The sequence below is a fragment of the Petaurus breviceps genome, unplaced genomic scaffold (genome assembly GCF_028583685.1).
Source record: "Petaurus breviceps papuanus isolate PSGF00001 unplaced genomic scaffold, PetGlider_PUasm1.0 689, whole genome shotgun sequence".
Lineage (NCBI taxonomy): Eukaryota > Metazoa > Chordata > Mammalia > Diprotodontia > Petauridae > Petaurus > Petaurus breviceps.
In genome coordinates, this window is record NW_027186458.1 from 6,139,360 (window position 1) to 6,145,359 (window position 6,000).

The 6,000-nt window shown below is 42.4% G+C and overlaps 1 protein-coding gene across 4 annotated transcripts in view; it reads left to right on the top strand.

Moving 5' to 3' along the window:
- Positions 1-6,000, top strand: part of PDE5A (phosphodiesterase 5A) — a 201,371-nt gene that overhangs the window by 121,877 nt on the left and 73,494 nt on the right. The window lies entirely within an intron of this gene.

Below are 6,000 nucleotides of genomic sequence, written 5' to 3' on the forward strand. Positions count from 1 at the left end.
TAGAAATATTATTGCATTTTATCCTCACAGTAACCCAGGGAGGCAGTTGCTTTCATTATCCCCATATTATTATCCTTTACAGTTGAGGAAATGGAGGCAAACAGAAGTCAAGTGGGTCCTACCGTTAGTAAGTGTGTGAGGCTAGATTTGAACACAGATCTTCCTGACTATGTCCAGCAATCTGGACATATGATGGTGATGGCGCCCATCAGGTGAGCTGGTTCATACTCTCGGAGGCGCTTCATTAGCTCTCCATCTGAGGGTCGTTGTAATTGACCTCCTCCTCCAATCAATCGATCCATAGGCATTCATTCGGTGCCTACTGTGCCCCACCCCAGGTGCTGAGAATCTGAGTGAAGCAGGGTTCTCACCCCGTACCATGAAATCTCTGTCCTGATTCACTCTCACTTCTTTTGTTTCTCTCATCCTCTGCTTTCCTTGCCTCCTTCCCTTCTTCTCTCCATTTCCTAAATCCTACTTTTCCCTATGTAGTCACAAAATTTGAAGATGAGAGAAAACAGTTCCAATTAGCTCACTTCCATGTTGGCCCCAAGTCCCATTTTTCTGGTCCTCATTTCCTATCCTTCCTGAGATGCCTGGTCCAAAAATCCAGTGCTCCCCAGTTAATGCCTGAGAACATGGACCCTTTAATCATGAGCCTGTAGCTCACTAGTAAGGAATAAGTCCAGTTTGCATTCAGTGCTGTGCCTGGAATTCAGTTCAGTTGAGGAGCAGGTCAGTGTTGACAGGACATTTAGAGCCGGGACAGATGAAGCAAGAAGTCATATCGTCCAGTGTGACTGAGGCCCAGGGAGGGGAGGTGACTTGTCTAGGGACATACAGCAGGGAGCAGAGCCATATATGAGTAATTAAGCCAAAGTTTTCTGACCCAAAATCTCATGTTCTTTTACATGACCCTTTGCTGCCTATTCCAAAACAGGCCACGATGAGCTTCTAACCCAGCTGCCATTCCTCGATTCCGGGTTAGATCTGTTTTCCCATTATACAAAAGGAATGTTGTATTGTTTTACACATTCTTATCTCTTACATATGTGAATTGCCTCCCTCTGCTAACTTGGTTCTGTTGTGTCCCACTCTTCATGACCCCATGGACCATGGTGACATTAACCACTGCTGATTAAATGTCAGCTCCACAGAAAATCGCACTAGGTGTCAGTGGTGTGGGATGGGAACAAAGGCATTAAGCGTTAGAATCGTAGAGATGGAAAGGACCTAAGAGGCTGCGTCCACCAAATAGTCCATGTTATAGTCACCACTATAATGCACCCAATAAGAGTGATTCCTCAACCTCAGCTGGCCAGCCTCCATGGCTGGAGAATCCACCATCTCTTCAGAAAGTCCATTGCACTCCAGAACAGCTCTTATGGAAGGTGTTTAGAGTGTAACTTCATCCATTCGTTCTGGTTCTGCCCTCAGAAGCCGGTCAGAACCAGGCTAACTCCTCTTTCACATAACCATACTCTTCAAGTATTTGAAAAGAATTCTCCTCTGCACCTCGTTTAACAACCCTTCCCTTCAGCTGAGTCTCTCATGGTAAGAACTTGGGACCGTCCACCATCCTGATTCCCTCCAGCTGGTTCTATCCAGCCTCCCAACATTAGGAAGTCTTTCCTAATTGCTAGGAAGCGTTCTCTTTACCCTACGCTGATACCTTCCTCTCTAAAACCCCCATTGCTTCTGGCTTCATCTTAAGGGACTAAGGGAAAATGAGATATTATTATTTCTAGCATTTCTTAGTGAGCACCACATCTCTCTCAGGAGACCAAAGGCCCAGCTTTTTAAAAACTGTCCTATAATTTCCTCTCATTTCTGGTCAGATTCACATTCTGCTTATTTCCTATGATGGGCTAAAGTGTATGAATGTCCAATGGATTGATTCTTTCTATAAAATTATGCAACAGAAGAAGTAACTGACCTCATTCCAGTTGAAGGTGAAAAAAAGCCAAATGATGCCACAAAATTCTGGAGCTAGAGGTGGCCTAAGGCAACTGAATATTTTACCACCAAATTATTGCTATTATTATGGTTTTAAAATGGAGAGTTCCACAGAACTTAATCCCCTTGGCCCTGGAGAATCTCTCTGCCCATCTGACCGTGAGCCATCACATTTAGCAAAGGAGGCACCGAGCAGTCTTACAAGGAGCTGAAAAAGACTTCTCAGAAAAAAAGAGCAGACACGTTGCGTCTGGTGGTGGTTTGGCAGTTCTGGATTGTGGTTCTTAACATCCAACCCAGAGAACTGATGATTCTCTGAGCTCTTAGTTCCTCTTAAGTGATATAGCTCAACCGGCTGAACTCAGTACACACACAAGCAAACTTTATTAAAGCGGCTTTAGGAGGAGGAGCAGCACTCCCCTAAGGAGTGATGTGAGGCACTGGAGCCGCTGCACGGCCCCTGGGGAAGGAGATGGATAGATGAATTCCACTTCCAGCTAGCTGCTAAGTTAAAGAATGCTGAATTTCCATCACATTTCACTCCATGTGATGACATTGAGTTGTTCAATTTTAGAGCTGGAAGGATGCTGAGAAATTCTCTTGTCCATCCTATTCATTTCAATCTATGCTCCATAGAGATTAAATGACATTTTCAAAGTGACAGGGATTCTGCTTAGTCACTTTTTTTCAGTTGTTTCTTTGTGACCTCATTTGGGGTTTTCTTGGCAAAGACACTGGAGTGGTTTTCCATTTCCTTCTTCAGCTCATTTTACAGATGAGGAAACTGAGGCAAATGGGGGGAAGTGACTTGTCCAGGGACACATAGCTGGTAAGTGTCTGAGGTCAAATTTGAACTCAGGAAAATGAGTCTTCCTGACTCCCAGACTGGTACTCTGTGCCCTCTGGCACCACCAAGTCACCCAACAGGGGATAGTAAGTAAGAAGGCTTAGAACTCTAATACCCTACCGCTAACTTTGGTGTTCTGTCCAGTGCTGCTTGCTTACCCCTGTGATTAGAGAGTAATTTCATTAAGCCAGCCCACAGTGACTCAATAGTTTTATTTATATTTTTCACATCACCCATATTTCCTGCTGTGTCTATCTCCCTCCACTCTCTCTCAGAGAGCCATCCCTTAACATAAAAAATAAAAAAGTGAAAAGGGGGACCCAGAAGTTCATCAAAACTAACATATTGAAAAGTATGATATTATGCCCAATGCTCCACAGTCCCATGTCTGCAGAGAAACTGAGGGGCTTGGGGGAGGGGAAGGCACGGGATCTCTTTGCTTTTTACCGTTATGTTTGCCTTCTTGTTCTTTCCATTAACTCTCTTGTAGTCACTGTATATGTTTTTTTCTGGTTCTGCTTCTATCCCATGTTTGGTTAAAAATTTACTTCCTGAGCCTAGGTGTGAACATTTTATAATCTGCTTCTCTTCCAGTATTTCTGATCTGTCATATTCAAGTCACATATCCATTTTGGATTATTGTGGTATGTAATATAAGATGCTAGTCTAAATCTCACTTTTACCAGTTTTTCCAGGAATTTTTCTCAGGAAGGGAATTCTTTCATAAGTAATGTCTAGTTTTAGCTTTATTGAGCACTGAATTGTTGAGTTCAATTGTTTCTCATTTTCCTTGTGTAGACTTCTCCAATAACTGACTCTTTTTTTGTTTTGTTTTATTTTTTGGAGGAGGGGAAGGCAGGGCAATTGAGGTTACGTGACTTGCCCAAGGTCACAAGTGTTAAGCGTCTGAGACTGGATTTGAACTCAGGTCTTCCTGACTCCAGGGCCAGTGTTCTATTCACTGCGCCACCTAGCCACCCCCCAATAATTGACTCTTTTCCTGTTTAACCAATAACAAAGTTTTGCTGATTATTACTTTATTTTATAGTTCAAAGTCTAGATTACTATCCCCCTTTCATTCCTGCATTTATTACATTATTTTGCTTTAATAGTACAGATCTTATATTCCCCCAAGTGAATTTTATGTTATGATTTTGTCTAGAATTGTTAAATATTCCTTTGCTAGCTTCCCTTGAGCAGCACTAAATCTGCCTGGATGAGTGGAATAGACTATGTTGGGGGGGGGGGCGGAGATTCAAGTAAAAGCTGGATGATCCTTTATCAGGACTGAAGTAGAAGGGAGGCATGTTTAGTTACCAGCTGGCCTCAATGACTTCTCAAGTCACTCCAGCTCTGACCTTCTGGGCTCATGGGAAAAAGATGGGAGTGTATAGTAACCTTTTTTTTAATTTAATTTAATTTTTTGGTTTTGCAGGTGGGGAGGGCAGGTCAATTGGGGTTAAATGACTTGTCCAAGGTCACAGGGCTAGTAAGTGTTAAGTTTCTGAGGCTAGATTTGAACTCAGGTCCACCTGACTCCAGAGCCCAGTGCTCTATTCACTGTGCCACCTAGCTGCCCCAAATAATTGTTATCTTAAAGATGCCGACAGAGTCCCAGGGGACTTTGATGACCCTGCATCTAAGACCCTGGGAGTCTTGTATTCTTTTTTCATAGATAAGGAAGTTTAGACCATTCTCTTGGAAGATCCTCTCCATGATCCTGGGTTATTGTACAGCCCCTAAACCTCGAGAAATTTTAACCAGGAATGGATAAGCATTCTTCTTTCTTTGCAATGTCTTGTGTTTGCCCTGTGGCCTTCTTTCTAGACCAAAGCTTTCACTTAAACTATCTTTAATGTTTGTTGCTGTTGTTCAGTCATTTCCAACTCTTCATGACCCCATCTGGGATGTTCTTGGCAAACATACTGGAATGGTTTGTGATTTCCTTCTTCAGTCCATTTTACATTTGAGGAAACTGAGTCAAATAGGGCTAAGTGACTTACCCAGGGTCACACAGCTAGTAAGTGTCTGAGGTCAGATTTGAACTCAAGAAGACGAGTCTTCCTGACCCCAGGTCCAGCCCTCTATCCACTGCACCACCTAGCTGCCCTATGTTCAGTGTTACACATTGGTAACAACAGAAACTGTGTACTTGTCATGTTCCTGTGGAACCCTGAGGTCTAGCTTTGAATGGTGAGATTGGCTACGTGAAGAATGCCATACTAGTCTGTTGTGTGTGTGATTTTCTCTTTAACATAAACTCTAAGTTGGGAAAGGCAAACGTCATGTCCCTCTCTTCTGACATGCCTTAGAATTGTTCTCTTGGAAAATAGACCAAAATTTAATTAGCCTTGAAAGGACAAATTATCTTTGGGGACTGGCGGTCTAGAATTTATTTCTAAGTCAAGGGGAAAAGTGTACTCTCGGATTTTCCTGAGAATCAGACAGCAGTAATTTAGGGCTAGGTGAAAGCAGTTATGTTCTAAATTCTATTCTGTGATTCTGTTTATTTTTATACAGTATTTCCCTGGGTTCTTTAGTTGCTTGTTAAAAGACTTCAAGTCTTTATAAGGCAAAAAATGTAGGACTGCCTGATAACGACAAGAGTTAACAGCCTGTATTAGAGCGTCAAGGGCCTGACTCGGTCTGTGTTTGAACTCCCTGGGTGAAAACTACCTCCATTTATCAAAGAAAGAGGAAACGGACCCATGTGTACAAAAATATTTATAGCAGTTCCTTTTGTGGTAGCAAAGAATTGGAAACCAAAGGGTGTCCATCAATTGTGGAATGGTATATGAATGTAATGGAATACTATTGTACTGTAAGAAATGATGAAGGGGATGACTTCAAAGAAACCTGGGAAGATTTGTATGAGCTGATGCAGAGAGAAGTGAATAGATCCAGGAGAACAATTTGTACAGTAACAGCAATACTGTAAAGACAGACAACCTTGAAAGACTTATGAATTCTGTTCAACACAATGACCTACCACAATTTCAAAGGTCTCATGATGAAACAAGCTATTCACTGCTAGATAAAGAGGTGAAAGACTCAGATTGCAGATTGAGGCATCTTTTCTCTCCTCTATTCTCCTGTCCTCCCCTTTCCCTTCCCAATCTCTCTTCCTTCTTTCCTTCCTTCCTCCTCTCTTCTTCTCTTCTCTTCTCTTCTCTTCTCTTCTCTTCTCTTCTCTTCTC